General features: G+C 32.9%; 1 pseudogene; it reads left to right on the top strand.

Annotated features, from left to right (window-relative positions):
• Window positions 1-872: 872 nt before the first annotated feature.
• LOC113255475 (nucleophosmin-like) lies at window positions 873-1,785 on the top strand (annotated as a pseudogene).
• The last annotated feature ends 14,894 nt before the right edge of the window (window positions 1,786-16,679 follow it).

Raw genomic sequence — 16,679 nt, 5'->3', positions numbered from 1 at the left:
TAATTATTGTGGTAGTCCTAAGAAACTAATATACCAATCAAGCACATAATTCTTTGAGGATATGTTTTATCTACATTAATTTTCCTATAATTTTGAACTTTTCTATTGAAAATCATTCCACGCTTTTGAAGGTTTTCAGAGTTCAAACATTTCTATCTACAGTTTTCCAATACAATGTTCAACTACATTTTTTAAAACAATGGCAGCATTTGACTTTCATCTTTACTAAATAAATAGTACCATGAGAAAAATGTATACAGTTTTTAAACAACCATATATTATTTCCATTACCAGAAAAGTGGAGAAATTTTAAATACAACTAAAAACATTGTTCATTCAACTACAGTGAAAATCTGGTTTATTTCTTTATTTTTAAATATGGTATCATGTACAAAAAAGAGGTCATGTTAACACACACTAAGATGGTTACCATCTGCAAACAGGAGAAAGGGCCCTCACCAAAGCATTGAATTGGCCAGCACCTTGATCTTGGACTTACCGACCTCCAGAACAATGGGAAATAAATGTTTTAACAGCAGCCCAAACTGACTATGATAGTACTCTAATAATTTTAATTATTTCAGGCACAGATATCCAGCACAAATATCTGTTTTAAGTGTAGTACTATGTTTAAGAGAATGAGTTATGGTGCCTACACTCAAACATTAGCATGCATTAGAATTACCAGAGGACTTTCAAAAACAGGTTGCTGGACTTGCCTCCAAGTTTCTTATTTAGTAGATTTTTGGTTGGGGTTCAAAAATTTGCTTCTTGAGCCCTGGTGTGATGCTGTCCTACACAGCTGTTCTGGAGAACAGTAGTAGTTTACTTCTGTTTGCCTTTTTTCCCACCCAAGTGTGTGCCACCACCCCATGGAGGATTGGATGGACATGGACCTGAGCCCCCTGAGGTCTCAGAACTATCTTTTCAGTTGTGAACTAAAGGCTGAGAGAGATTATCACTTTAAGGTGGATATCAAGGAAAATGAGCATCAGTTATCTTTAAGAAAGGTCAGTTTAGGGCAGGTGCAAAGGATGAATTGCACATTGTTGAAGCAGAGGAAATGAATTACGAAGGCAGTCCAATTAAAGTCACACTGGCAACTTTGGGAATGTCAGTACAGCCAACAGCTTCCCTTGGGGGCTTTGAAATAACACCATCTGTGGTCTTACATTGAAATGTGGTTCATGGCCTGTACATATTTGTGGACAGCAGTTAGTAAATATGGAGGAAAACATAGAGTCAGAGGATACAGAGGAAGGGGATGTGAAACCCTTTAGTATATCTGGAAAAGCACTCTGCTCCTGGAAGTGGTAACAAGTTTCCACAGAAAAAGTAAAACTTGCTGCCGATGAAGATGATGATGAAGATGACGATGATGATTTGGATGATGAGGAAGCTGAAGAAAAGGCTCCAGTAAAGAAACCTGTATGAGATTCTCCAGCCAAAAGTGCACAAAAAACAAACCAGAGTGGAAGACTCATCAACACCAAGATCAAAAGGTCAAGAATCTTAAAAAAAAAAAAAAAAAGCAGGAAAAAATAACCAAAACAATGAAAGGACCTAGTCCTGTAGAGGACATTAAAGCAAAAATGCAAACAAGCATAGAAAAATCTGCCTTTCTTCCCAAAGTGGAAGCCAAGCTCATCAGTTATGTGAAGAATTACTTCCAGATGATTGACCGAGAGGCTATTCAAGATCTCTGGCAATGGAGCAAGTGTTTTAAGAAATAGTTTAAACAAGTTGCTAAAATTTTCCATCTTATTTCATTTCTGTAACAGTTGATATCTGGCTGTCCTTTCTATAATACAGAGTGAGAACTTCTGTACTGTGTCTGATAAATGTTGTCCAGGTTCCATTGCCAAGAATGTGTTTACCAAATTGCCTGTTTCGTTTTTAAAGATAGAATTCCACCCTTTGCTTGGTTTTAAGTATATATGGAATGTTATGATAGGACATAGTAGTAGTGGTGGTCCAACAAATGGAAATGGTGGGGACATAAAAATATACATGTGAAATAAGCTCAATGTTTTAATAAGGTGAAAAAAGAATTTGCTTCTCTGAAAGTTTTCTGGTGTTGTCAGTCCTGTAGGTCTGAGGACCAGTCATTGGCAACTAATGAATATAACACAAAGAAGCCTAAGAATGAATTCTTTTTCCCAATAACTCTGAAGTAAATTTTATCAATTTCCTTATCTGTGAGAATAAGAAGATTAGAAGTTATCATATATTATTGTTATGTTAAATAAAACAATACACATAAAGCATATATTATAATGCTTAATACATGATAAGTGTTTAAAAGAATATTGATAATATTCTAGTCATCGAGTTACTTCTCCCACAACTGGTCAACCCTGAAGCTCTGGAATTCTAACTATATACTTCAAAGTAGTTCCATGTGTGTGTATGTGTGTGTGTGTGTGTGAGCACGTGTGTGCATCTGACTGGTGAAAGAAAGAGATTTCTGTGTAAATTTATCCAGAATAATTTTCACACATTTTATTATTATTTTATGATTATCATTATTTTGCTATTTTAATCTGAGGTTAATTAATGTAGTTTGGAGCCACTAAAAATTTTCAATAACATAAACCATCCTTCAGAATCCAGATTATTGGGATGATGAGTTTATATCACTCAAATGTTTCTATGAGATTAAGTATAAAAAATATGGATCTCAGTTTTTTAATTTATTTCTGTCTCTCCCTAAGCATCTAGCACAGTAATCTGGAAACAATGGGGTTTTGATTAATTATCTGCTGAAATTTTTAATTCTGTCAGAGTTCTCTATACACATAATATTCAGGCAGCAAACACAAATAATATATCTGAAGAGTAAAATTGTGTTGTTTTATTGGTTTCTTCTATTTTGGTTATAATTGTGTTGTTCTCTCAAACAAGAATCTGGTTAAATATTATTTGTTTTGCTGCTTTCATAGAACTGACACATATCTAGGAGCAGTAAAGTACAACAAGATGTCTTTCCTCTTGCAAACTTTTTAAAAAACTTTACCAATTAAAACACTTTCAAAAACCAATCCATCGGCTCACACAACAAAGTGGTGCACAGCAGCATTACATAGTAACAGCAGAGTCCTATCCTGGGGGAATGGTAGCATCCTTAATAACCTATTGGGTGGTAGAAATAACACTGCCAGAAAGGTGGAACTGCCTCATAAAAACATATGATCTTCCAAACTCTGTAGAGGAAATCATAACAAAGTTTTATGTGATTATATCTCAACGACAAAGTTCCAACTAAGATTAATATCAATATTATAATTGATAATACAATATAATATTATTTTTTTAATCTTAAAACCAAACACAAACATTTTAAAAGGAAATACGAATATCTTTTTTTTTTTCGGTTTGAGACTATAAACTTAAAATCCTGAATAAATTTTATTTGGTGTGAGGTTCAACAAATATTTATTTTATCATATTGTTCCATGCATTGTTACTTCTATCTCTAAATCTAAAATCTTTATCCAATTCCATCTTTTTAAAAGAACTTCTATGGTTATGAATTTAGATATTATATTTCTTTTCTTTATCTTTTTTTTTAATAAATAAATTGCAATATATCCTCCTACTTATTCAACAAGTATTTACTTATAACAACATGAAAAAATACTGAATAGATATTGACTTATTGAGCAACAGGCTAGTGAAGTGTTTGAAGGATACACATTCACTTCTTAAACATTCTTTTGTGGTGAAATAAGTAAATACTCCTGAAACCTATTTTGTAAATTATTCTGTGAAAGGAATAAAAAAGATACTAATAATCATGTTGTAGTCACTTTTTCTTTCAGTAATCAATTGAGCTAAAATGGATTGAAAGAAATTTGGCTCACTATCAATTTCCCCTGATCCCATGAACTTTCAGTGCAAAACACAGTCCAATTAGATTGTTGGAACTTAAAAAGTAATGTTTGGTTGTGATGAAACAACATAAGATTTTCAACAATTTCAAGATTTTTCAAGATTTGCTTCACTATAGTAAGTCAAATATCACAATTAATATTATTTATCAAGTAAAATTGGACTAGTGGTAATAAAGAAATTCACTTTTTTATGTAGCTTACTTAAAGACTGTCAGATTGAATATTACTAAGATTGTCTCCTTATTTCAAATAACAGCAGATCACTATAAAAAAAGCTCATATTTCTACAAGAGTTTTCATATTGTGGAAGAAAAATTATTGACAAAATAATAACTGCTACCAACATTTAAGGTATTTTTCCATACAAATTTGACATTATAAATGTGCTCTGTCCAATATGGAGCTTCTAGCCATAAGTGGCTATTTAAATTTAAATGTAAATTAAATTAAATCAAATGTTTGCTTTCTCAGTCACACTAATCACATTTCGAGTGCTCAATGGTAACATGTGACTAATGGGTACCAGGCTACACAGAGCAAATATAGAATATTTCCATCATTGCAGAAATTTCTGTTGGTCAATACTATAGTATTTTTCCTAAATAAGTATAGTTTCAATTTATTAACAAATATTCTATATTTTATCACCAAAACTTAATGTTTGAGTGTGTATTTCATGCATTTTAATTTAATAATTGAAAATGTTATATTCATAAACTTTGTTTATATACTTTGTGCTTATATAAAATATTTTAGGGAAGATTTAGTATTTTTTTAAAAATGTCTTAAGCATGCAATATTTGATCGAGTCAATATCTCTTAAATAGTTCAATGACTGATTTGGAAATGTCTGTGGAATCAGCCAGTAGCAAGCCTAAGAAATTTAAGCCAAGCAAGGGCACTTGATAATTTATGGCCAACAGTTGATCAGAAAATATTTATAATGGCCAGAGCTGAATATTACTTCCCTATAGGCACTGCTGTCATGACACCACTGTGATCACGATTACCCACTCTCTTTTCTGTTTATTGAAAGGACAGCCCTCTGAGCAAGTTCATTAAGGGCTATGAATTTGGTTAATTTCTCACTCTATTCTGTGTAGATCTTAATAAAATAATTATAATTAACATAATTCGAAAGCTTGATATGGTACCAAGAATTGATACATAAACTTAGCATGAATTCATTAGCTCAAAATCTTCAGAACAACTCTGTAAGATAACAACATTATCTTTGCTCTATATTTGAGTAAGTTGATACTCAACGTAGCAAAATCATTGTTGAAAGGCTGCACTGCTTCTATAAGCCAGAATATAAAATTGGGTATTATCTTAATTGCATGTGCTCTGTCTCTTGCTGAGCTAAACTGGCTTTATTCACATGTCATGAAGTGACCCTCCAAAGGCAAGTTCACCAACAAATGTGGTATGTGTATTAAAACATTTATGAAATTCATAAAGTTAAAAAAATAATAAAACTACCCAAAAAAAGGAAATGAAAGAGAGCAGTACAGAGTGGAATCAAATTATAGATAAACAGGGGAAAAGAAGAATGAAGGAGAAGGAAATAAAGAATGTATAAGAGAAAAAATAGAAAAATAAAGAGTTGAGACTATATGAAATAAGAATATAGCTAAGGAGGAGAAAATTTTAAAAATCTGGATTTTTGTCCATTCCTTTACAATCCAGTCATTACTGTGTAGCAAAAGCCACTTCTTTAACAAATACTCTGGACATCTACTAATTTGTAGATGCTCTCCTAGATGATTGGAATACGAGTGTCAATGAAATATAATAATGGAATCTTGTCAGAACCAGCTCTGATGATGTAAACTCCCAGAGATTTGCCTATTAAACTTCCACTAACCTTGTTCCAGTCTATGGGGCTCTGACTTTCATTCTATTACCTTACCTCTGTACTTAAAATCTCAAAGAGAGGAGAAGAAATCAACTCCTGATTTGCTTATTAAACGAGTAGTCCCTTTTATTATAACCTTGTATTTAAAAAATATAACTTCATTAGTTATAAAAGAAACTCTCTGTCATTTTAATTTTCTGTCAAAATGGAAAACTGATTTCCAACTTACATTGGCTCTCATTCTCACACTCATGGTAGCCTTTCTTGTCTTCCATTTTTCCATTTCAAATCATCTTTCCAAATCATCACCTTCATTTTGTCATTGCCTAACTAAACCCTACCATGATCTTTGCTGTTTCCTTAAATTCCAACATTTCAATTCAGCATAGCATGATGAACTGGGTGTAAAAGAACAATTTTAAGAGGGCTATGTTATGGGTTGAATTGCGTTTCCCCCAAATTCACATGTTGAAGTTCTAACACCCACTACCTCAGAATGTGACCTCATTTAGAAATAGTGATTGCAGATGTAATTGGTTAAGATGAAATCATTAGGGTGAATTGAGGTCTCCTGATGTGGGAACTTTAAAAAAGTAGTATAAAATGCCACATATAATAAAAACTGATGTTTCAAAAACTTCCTATGAATTTAGGCATTGTGCAAAATGTGTCTGTATCATTTGATCTTTACAGTCAACAATAGGTACCTTGTTAGCCTGTTCCACTCTTCTATTCATCTCTCTTTGCATCAGAATTACCATCTCTTCATTATTGTAGTGTTACAAGATTTGATAACTAGTAGAATAATTTCCTCAATCTTATTATTCTTCAAGGGTGTCATTGTTATTATTTATTTATTTATTTATTTATTTAATTTTTTTGGTTTCTTTGAATATCAATATATTATTTGTTTGTTTTTTTTGAAGATTTTATTTATTTATTTATTTGAGAGAGAGAGAAAGAGAGAGCATGAGTTGGGAAGGGGCAGAGGGAAAAGGAAAAGCAGGCTCCCGCTGAGCAGGGAGCCCAACATGACATGGGGCTGGATCCCAGGACCATGAGCAGGAGCAGACACTTAACCAACTGAGCCACCTAGGCGCCCCTCATTATATATTTTAAACTCATCCAGATTAAATTAAGATTATGCATTAATCTGGAGAGATTTGGCATCCTAACTGTGCTAAATTTTTCAGTTAATGAAAATCTTGTGTTCCTCAATTTATTTAGGCATCTTTTAGTTTCTCTCAAACATTCTTGTAATGTATATAGTCATTAGACTTAGTTTGTTCATCCTTATACATTTTACATTTTTATACTCTTCATGTTACATATAAAATACAAGTTCATTTTGATTACTGAGTTGTATGATTACTGACTTGCTGTATTGACTTTCTGAATAAATAATTTATTTGAAATTTGTTTTGTGTTATGTTTGTGTATGATTATATATGCAAAAATCAACTTTCATTTCTTCCTTTACAATTTTTACACATAATTTAAATCTTTTTTATTTTACTCCCTAGAGTGTAATTAAATTTTGTCAACTTTTTGTAACTAAGTTTGTATTTCTTATAGTTTTGTTTGTAGCTACACTTACCAGATTTTATACATTCTTTGCAATTTTTAGTTTGTTCAAGCTACTGATCTAAATTTTTTCTTTGAAATTTTATCACAAGTTTTGTTTGCTTTTAAATGATCATTTTTAAATTCTTTATTGGTATTTTGGATTGCATAATTTAATTGAAATATTAAATCAACTATATCCCTGAAGAAACTCAATTTAGTTGCCATGTATCTTTCACTTTTTATTATTCTTTTGATATATAGCTGATTTCGTTTGTTAATATTTTGTTAAGGATTTTAAAAAATGTTTATGAATAAGATTGGTTTGCACTTTCATCTTCTTGACATTTTGATATTAAGGCTATTGTAGTTTCATACAATAAGTTAAAAGTGTTCCCTCTTTTTCTATATTCTGATGACATCTGTGAAAAATTAGTATTATTTGTTTAAATTTACCAGTGAATAAATCCTGTCCTAAAGTACCTGTTTGTCCATTTATTTTCATTGAGCAGGTTTCTAATTTTCTATTTTCAAAAAATAAGAATCTGTGTAGTGTTCTATTTCTTTCTGGCTTAATTTTAATAAATTGCATTTTTTAGGAGATTTTCCATTTCATCTAAAATTTCAAATTTATTGAAGTATGATCATGATATCTTTTTATGATAATTTTAAATAACTTTTTAGTGTCAAATATAACCCAAATAGAAAAAAAGACTAAAGCAAATGTAGAGTTTATATTTTATCATGAAGCAACTACTCTGTTAGAATCTTCACAATTTGTAACATTTTTCAACGCCTCTGGTAATAGAACAGTGATATTACTATTAACTTGTTAGAATATCTACAAAGGAGTACAGAGCTAATCTGGTGAAAACATTACAGAAATATACAATGGTTGGAATGATCATGATTGGTGGATGTTTTCACAGAGGAGATTATGGAGAACACTAACTAGAATGAGAGGTTATTTCGAAAGTACATGAAAGAGAATCTGGCCATGTAAATCGGAGAGAGTGTAGAAAGCAATGAAGTTCTAGGATTTTCTGGGGGCTGCCTTTTGATTTTTGAGTATATAGGATATTTAATATTTGTATTCTTTTGTTGTCTAACAAATACAGTCTTTGTGAAGACAGCCCTTTTTTCCTTTCACTTGTTGCAAGGTAACATAACATGTAGTTGAAAAAGCAATGGAAAATGTATGAAGGTAATATAGTATTTATAGGTACCAACATTTTTATTTTGAGTAGCTTCTTTAATTGAAGTTTGTAAAACAAATTATTTTGTCTAATCAAATTCACACTATGGGAACTATGGACATCATTAGTAACCAATGACATTAACTCAACTAAACAGGTGTGTAATACCTGTGAAAGTCATCTTTTGGCCACTAATCCTTCTGGGCTTGCAGGAGCTATCTGAGCAGTGTTTTAAAGTGGTTACGGCATTAGTCTGTGAGAATCTACAGGCACAGATGCAGAACTTGCTTCTGTCATTTACCTCCAGTGATACCTCACATATTTCATCTGCTTCAGTTTCGCTCTACATAAAATTCAGATAATACGTCACAGGTTTGTGGTGATATGAATAACAGCATCTACTGTTGATTGATCTTACTATGCATGTGAAGCTCCACTAAATTTCTTACATATATTAGTCATCAAAAGGTATAGTAGGACTTAGGTTTTCACTCCTAAAAGAAATGAAGACACTAGACTTATGATATAACTGATTTTACTCGGGTTCTTCTATTCTTCATTGGACTAATGAGTGACAGAAAAAAATTATAGGCAAGAGAAGGTATTCCAGCCTCATGAAGGTGGTGGACAAATGCAGAGAATATAAATGGGGCAAATTACTTTTAACTCATCAGATAGAAGAAGGTAGCCGAAGTTAGAGATGCTAATGAGTAACTTTAAAGGTATAGAAATTATTAGGGAATTGGGTTTTGATACCAAAATATTATCATTATCAACATTTTTTAAAAATCCAGTCTTCATGGTATTTTGATTTATATGGTATTTTATAGAATACATTTGCCATTCTATGCACCAATTGATGCCTAATGCCTTATTTATAAGGATAGAATCAGAGAAAATAAACCATATCTAATCTTCACAAAGTTTAGTGTGTGTGTGTGTGTGTGTGTGTGTGTATGTGTGTGTATCTGGGAAGCACATATTTTGCTTTTAGCAAATTTCTGCTTCTTTTTATTACCAACAAGTGTTAATGAAGTGGCTTTATGACCCAGGAGAATTGAGTTATTCCAGATAGAAACACTGTAAATGTGCAGCAAAGAATTTAGTGAACTTTTAGGGCTATATACCTGAAGCACCTAGAGGGTCAGAATTGAACCTGCAAATCGCCAGGTTATTGAACTATACTGCAACATTTTCAAAGCCTTCTTTTCCTTATGTTTCCCTCAACAACAACAAAAAAGAATGTACAAGCATCTACAGGCCACAAGTCAAGGATGTGGTACCTAGAAAGTTATTTTTGAATTCCTATGAAAAAAGAGCCTCCAAAGCTGAATATTCATAATACTTTTTTAATGTTAGAAAACAAATGATGTAAAAAAAGTCAAGTTTTAAGCTAGCTCAGAGAAAGTGTTTGGCAATGTTTAATTTTACTTGACTCTTGTGATCCTGTAAAACAGCAATAAATAAATTGTCTTATTCGTTATGTTCCAGAAAGCCACTTATTGCAAAAAAATATCCTTCCCCATATGAATTAGTTAAAACTCAGAGATACTCCCTATGACAAGGCTTTATATAGACCCTACAAACTCTCATTTTTTATCTTATAAAGGATTGGCTCAGCCTTTTGTCCGGGTTTCTTAATGGAAACCAGAAAGCTTGTTAACCAAGCCTTGGACATGCATCTCTGCTTCCCTCAGTCCCCTGAACATTGACTCACCCACAACCTAAGTAAATATACACCCCCTTCTTAACAGCTTCTCCAAGAATTGGCTGGTATCAGGGTAAAACATACTCTGATCTACTGTCCTATCACTACCACCTCTATCTATTCTTTCTTTCATCCCACTCCACCACTTCCTGCTCTTTCTTGTTTTGTTTTCTTTTGTTTATTTTTGTCTTGTTTACTTTTCCCTATAAAGAAAAGCTACTTTCTGCATAACTTCTGAGACACTCGCAGATCTAATGGTTGGTACTTTCTCCCCATGGAAATAGTCTTCCTCCCCCGACTTGGTAGTCCATTTTCTCCTCTTGGCAACAATGTTTGACATAAAGTTTCTCCTGATCTAAATTCTGATTTGCTTTTTATTTGACATAGTTCAGAATAAATATGATATATATAAACCCCTGTCATTCTGTACAATTTCACTCATATGTGGAATTTGAGAAACAAAACAAATGAACATAGGAGAAGGGAAGGAAAAATAAAATAAGATAAAAACAGAGAGAAAGGCAAACCATTAGAGGCTCTTTAAATCTAGGGAACAAACAGGGTTGCTGGAGGGGAGCTGGGTGGGGGGTTATGGGGGAAGGGGTAATTAGGTGATGGACATTAAGTAGAGCACTTGAAACAATGAGCACTGGGTGTTATATACAACTGATGAATCACTAAACTCTACCCTGAAACTAATAATACATTATATGTTAACTAACTTGAATTTAAATTTTTTAAAAAGGAAACAAAAGAGAAAAACCTTGTCATTCCTGATTTTGGAATGAATGAATAAATGAATGTAAAGAGATGATAATGCTAAATGATAACAGAGAAGAAAGATGAAAGAAAGAAAGAAAGAAAGAAAGAAAGAAAGAAAGAAAGAAAGAAGAAAGAAAGAAAGAAAGAAAGAAAGAGAGAAAAGAGGAGGAGGAGGAAGAAGAAAAGGAAGGAAAGAAGGAAGGAAGGAAGGAAGGAAGGAAGGAAGGAAGGAAGGAAGGAAGGAAGGAAGGAAGGAAGGAAGGGAAGATTGTCATCTCCATTCTAACATTTATTATCCAAACCAAAACCAAAGAAAGCATGTATCACTGTAAGTACTAGTACTTGCTATCACTTCTTGTTCTCCCTATATGTTCTCTCACACACTTTCACTCAGCATTAATACCCTTGACCATAGAGTGTAACACATTTCATAAAAATGGAAGAATGAACTATTTAAAATGCTTGTTTTATTTTGGTTCTGCTATGGTTGTCTTTTTCTTATTTCTCATTTTTGGAGGCAAACAACTTTCACGAGTCAATATGTAAGAAGTCTAGGTAAATACTTGATAAATATGATAGCTATTAATGAAAATTAACCATTTTTTCCAATATCAAAAACCTCCATTAGCAGTCATTTTAATCAAAGTATATTTAATCAAAGTATATTTTAATCAAAGCTTTGTTTATTTTATTTTTTTTTTTTTTAAAGATTTTATTTATTTATGTGACAGAGAGACAGCCAGCGAGAGAGGGAACACAGCAGGGGGAGTGGGAGAGGAAGAAGCAGGCTCCCAGCGGAGGAGCCTGATGTGGGACTCGATCCCGGATCGCCAGGATCACGCCCTGAGCCGAAGGCAGACGCTTTAACGACTGCGCTACCCAGGCGCCCCAAAGCTTTGTTTATTTTTATTTTTTTAAGATTTTATTTATTTGTTTGAGAGAGAGAGACAGAGATAGCACAAGGGTGGAGGAGAGGGGGAAGAAGGCTTCCCACTGAGCAGGGAGCCCGATGTGGGGCTTGATCTCAGGACCCTGAGATCATGAACTGAGCTGAAGGCAGAAGCTTAACTGACTGAGCCACCCAGTCACCCTTGCTCGGTTGTTTATAAAATAACTTTCATAATTATCCTTTTACCCTCCAAAAAATTCTTAGCATGCAGAAATTGTATTATTATCTGCTTTTTATCAAACAAGAAATGATTAGTGAAGCTAAATTAGTGTTTCAGTTCACACAGATAAGTTCCAGGTTCTTCTAATTAATATATTTGCTTTCTGTATTAGAAAGAGTATTCTGTGCATTGCACCTAAGCATTTGCGAAATGAGCCTTTTTTTTTTTTTTCACTTTTTTTGTTTGGGTTGCTAGAGAAATCAAAGTTAAGCCAGTGCTCTATTTATTTGCAGCAACTACCCTTAACCTAATTGCTTGCTGCTATCTCTACCTTGGCTCTACTGCTTTCAGTAAGACTCCTTGTGATTTTTTTCTTTTGTCTAAAGTAGGTGAGGATAGATTAGTGAATGCACAAAATGATATTTACCGATAATTACTTTCTAAGACTCTTTCTTTAGTAAGAGAGCAAACTTTTCACAATGTTATCTAAGGCAGTCTTTATTTAATGGGAACTCTTCTTGCAACTTGTCAACCACTCATTGATCATGTCTTTTTAAAAGCCTCATTTAAAGTGTTTCTATAAAAATTGGCGAGATACTGATGTAAAGACAAGCAGAAAGTCTTTCTAGTTAGAACATCTCATCTGGAATTCCTGTTCAACCACTTATTAGCTAAATGGCCTTTAATGAACCATTTAATCTCTCTCTTAAACTTGGTTCCCTTGTCTTGAAATGGGGCTATGAAATAATCACTACTTCAGAGAAATTTAGTAAATATAAAATGAAAGCATAAGCAAAAGTACTATTTCAAATGTCATGTACCATACAAATGCTACTTATGTTTATTGTACGTTAAAGAGCTCGAGGGGAAAAGTTTCTCCAGCAACGTCATGTTCCACTTAAATATATTTTAACTATATTTTGTTTTTGTGAAGTGAATGGATACAGTGCAAAAACAGAAAATGAATTAATCAGATATCAATATGCCTATATTTCCCTAGTTATTCAGGTGAGAGTAATGAGCGAGTGTGTGTTTGGTGTGTAGAGGGTAGGAGCAGGCAAAGATGAAACACTTTCAAAGTCCACACCAAGAGTAAGGGTACTAGACATTAAGGACTCTAATTTTGTATGCTGTCACTTTGGTTCTGGTACGAGGATTTGTACATTTTCAGTGGAATTTAAGCAGGATTATTCCAATGATTGTTAAGTTGTCAAGACTCTGATGTGATTTCCTTCTGGAGCAATTCAGCTCCTATTATAGGTTGCTGTGTTTTATAGTGGGCATTTGAAAACCTATGATCGTGCTTCATATTCTAATTTACACCCATTTCACGTACTGTATGGTTTTAACTGACTCGCTTTAGAAGGATCCCAGGAGTTGCTAGGAAACCTCTCTGTTCTTTTCACTTTTCATATAGCGTTAGTGTTTCAAATGATAAGGCTGCACCTGTGGGTACGGGAGGATTTAATAGAATGAAACAGTGACAGCAAGGCTATGGCATAGATAACCATCCTCTCAAAGTTTCTTGCTCTTCATAGAGATGATAAGGTATAATACCAGTCGAGAAAAGAGCAATACATGCTTTCTTTAAATGTCAAATATTGAGGAAATATAATTTTTTAAAGTTTCAAGAAAACACACATATACACACATATATAAAAATTTACTTAACCTATACACACACACACACATAATGCCTATATATGTATACATATATACGTACACATTATGTATGTATATATAACGTCCGTTCTCATTCTTTATATTTTGGTTTTCTCTTAGATCTCTCCAGTGCTGTGAGGCAGATGACATTCAAGATAAAGATGACTAAGAACGTCTAGAGTTTTAAGCCAATCTTCCTGTTGAAAATATCTGTCATTATCACACTTGGTGTATGGATTTATAGTCTTTGGGAAAATACATACATATTTTTTTTCTGTTATTTTGCAAGTTTTTTTTTTAAATAGATAATTTTTTAAAACAGTGCAGTGGACCATTTTAATTCATCAAAGACCAGATAAGAGAGCAGGTCAATCTGCAGTGGTTGCTTCTTAGCATTCTTGATCAGGTGAATTTATTTTGGCACTCCAAGTAAGTAAACATAGCACTCAGAAAAAGATTTGAAATAAAATGCAAATAAAGAAATAGTGATGGAAGAGGTGATTGCTGCAACGTCATTTCTATTCTTCATTAGAATAAACAATGAACTTTTTCTCATGTTTTTCATTTTGAGAAAAGTAATACTTTTCTACCTTGTTCAAGATATGAATGTGTATGTATATACTAGATGGAAAAACTAGTTCAATCAGGACAATTTTTTAGAATAACATTTCATAATGACACGTTTTTCTTAAACTACTGTATTGGTTCTTTTCAATAGCTTCAAATGGCATTTTTAAAGGTTAACTGCAGAAAGCCTGTTGAATCTATTCCCATTTCAAATCTTTTATTATTTTCCCATGGATGTTTCAAAGTCTTTGTTATATTGTCAAAGCTGCTCATCTGTGATTACACTGCACTGAGCTGTGTATGTGTCAACTCATTATCCCAAACAATAGTTAATACAGCAGTTCTGAAACACTATGTTATTGCATGATTCTGGACTTAAAGAAAATATTTATCTGCTCTTAAATATGCTGGTACAGATACTAGTATTGTCTTCTTACTTATCCTCTTACTTAGGGAAATATTTTCATTAAAAGGCAGATTTATTTTTGTAATGGCTTGGCCAGTATTTTGAGTTTATTGTGTCTGAGATCTATGTTTCAATCATAATATTGCATACTGAACAATAAAGTACACAGCAAAATTTAGTAATTGTTTAGAAGTTGGGTTAAAATGGGAAGCAAAAAATTCTATTCCATTAGAATATTCCTAAAGGGAAACAAATATTCTATTTTTTCAAAGATGAAAAATAAACAGGTGGATAGCTCATGTGCTTATATAGCTTATTCTGGCTGGCTAATTATAAGGATATGGGAAGAAAATTAGGAAAAAATGCAATTATTTTCAGTTATTTATGAAATTATTTCAACTTAACAGGATACTAACACATTCAAAATCCTTGCAGTTCTAAATATACAGTCTATTACATACTTAAAAAAATGTGTCCTAGTTATGAGTCATAATCATTGCCTGGTTATCCATTCAGCTAAATGGCTGAAATAAAGATATATAGACTCTATTACAGTGTTGATCTCTATCCTAAGGACTTCTCTATTATAATTGGAGTTTCTAGTGGGAACATATTAAACCCCCAAGTCGTCTGGAATGATGTGGGAATTACTTATTTAAAATTTTAAAGAATGACTATTTAAAGTCTTTTTTATTGAAAACTTAAAAAATACATTACTAAATTTTCTGCATTAGCGAACAGAACAACATAAAGAATTAGGTAAGACCATCTGGTTTTAGTTAAGACTGGGTGTTAACCCAAACTAGTTTGGTGGCCTGCTTTGGCAAGGTACTTGGCTTCTCCATGCCTCATTTTCTCTATCTATAAAGTAGGGATAATAATTGTAAATACCCTACAGAATCATTCTGAAGACGAAGTAAGTAATAGAGCCTGGCACATAGGATGTATTATATAAGTGCTGGGGGAAAAAAAGGCTTAATATAGGAATGTATATCATGTTCTTGGATAGAAAGAATTATAATCCAAATGAAAGAGGATTGTAGTTTGAATAGGAATGTTGGTGGTGTAGATGAAAATAAGCAATCGTATGAAAAAGACTTCAGGAAGCCTTTGGCTCTGAAAGATGATTATTATGATTAGACTTGACATAACCCTAAAAATGGTGGGAACATTCACAGATACAAATTGATAAAAGTAGAATTGGCCTGGGGATGGCTATCTGCCCCCTTCTTTACACGTTACATTTAAAGAAGCGTTGAAAAGATATCCTGCAAGCAGGTGAATGTATAGTTCTAGAGTCAGAAAAAAAGAGGTCTGTGCTAAAGACTTGAATTTGGGCTTCATCTTTATATGTGGTCATCACTGCAGCTGTCAGCATGGGGAAGCTCACCTAAGGGAAAAAATAAGGAGAGACAAGAGGGCCTAGAACTGACCATCGAAAAACGACAACAAATAATGTCTGCATAGAACAGTAATCAAAGAAAGGGAGATCACCAGGGAAGGGAAGGATTGCTGTTGATTTAGAGGCAAAGGAAAAGAGTTTCAAGAAGCTCAACAGCATCCAATGATGCTGAAATAATTATGATATGAAAATTAAAATGTCCATTAAATTTAGTGATGTGGAGTTCATTGGAAACATGATCAGGAGTCATTATTCTTTTTGAGTAGTAAGAGTGGAAACCAGTGCTAAATTTGGTGATGAAGAGAACAGGAGTAGAGAAAGCAGAGATGCTGAGCACTGACCATTTGTTTGAAGAGTTTGGCCGCAGATCCAAATATTGTAGCTGTACAATGGAGTACCCAGGGGGGAAAATAGATCAAAATAATCAATATCTGGAATCTAATATAAATTTTTTTAGTTCTACGTCTTTATTATTTTTAAACTGTTCCATTTATAGATTAGGTGATATATGAGTACATTATCTATATCCTTTCTTGTAAAGAAATTGATGAAT

Source organism: Ursus arctos, unplaced genomic scaffold (genome assembly GCF_023065955.2).
Source record: "Ursus arctos isolate Adak ecotype North America unplaced genomic scaffold, UrsArc2.0 scaffold_11, whole genome shotgun sequence".
Taxonomy (NCBI): domain Eukaryota; kingdom Metazoa; phylum Chordata; class Mammalia; order Carnivora; family Ursidae; genus Ursus; species Ursus arctos.
The sequence above is the reverse complement of the archived record's forward strand: the minus strand, read 5'-3'. Positions and strand labels throughout refer to the sequence as shown.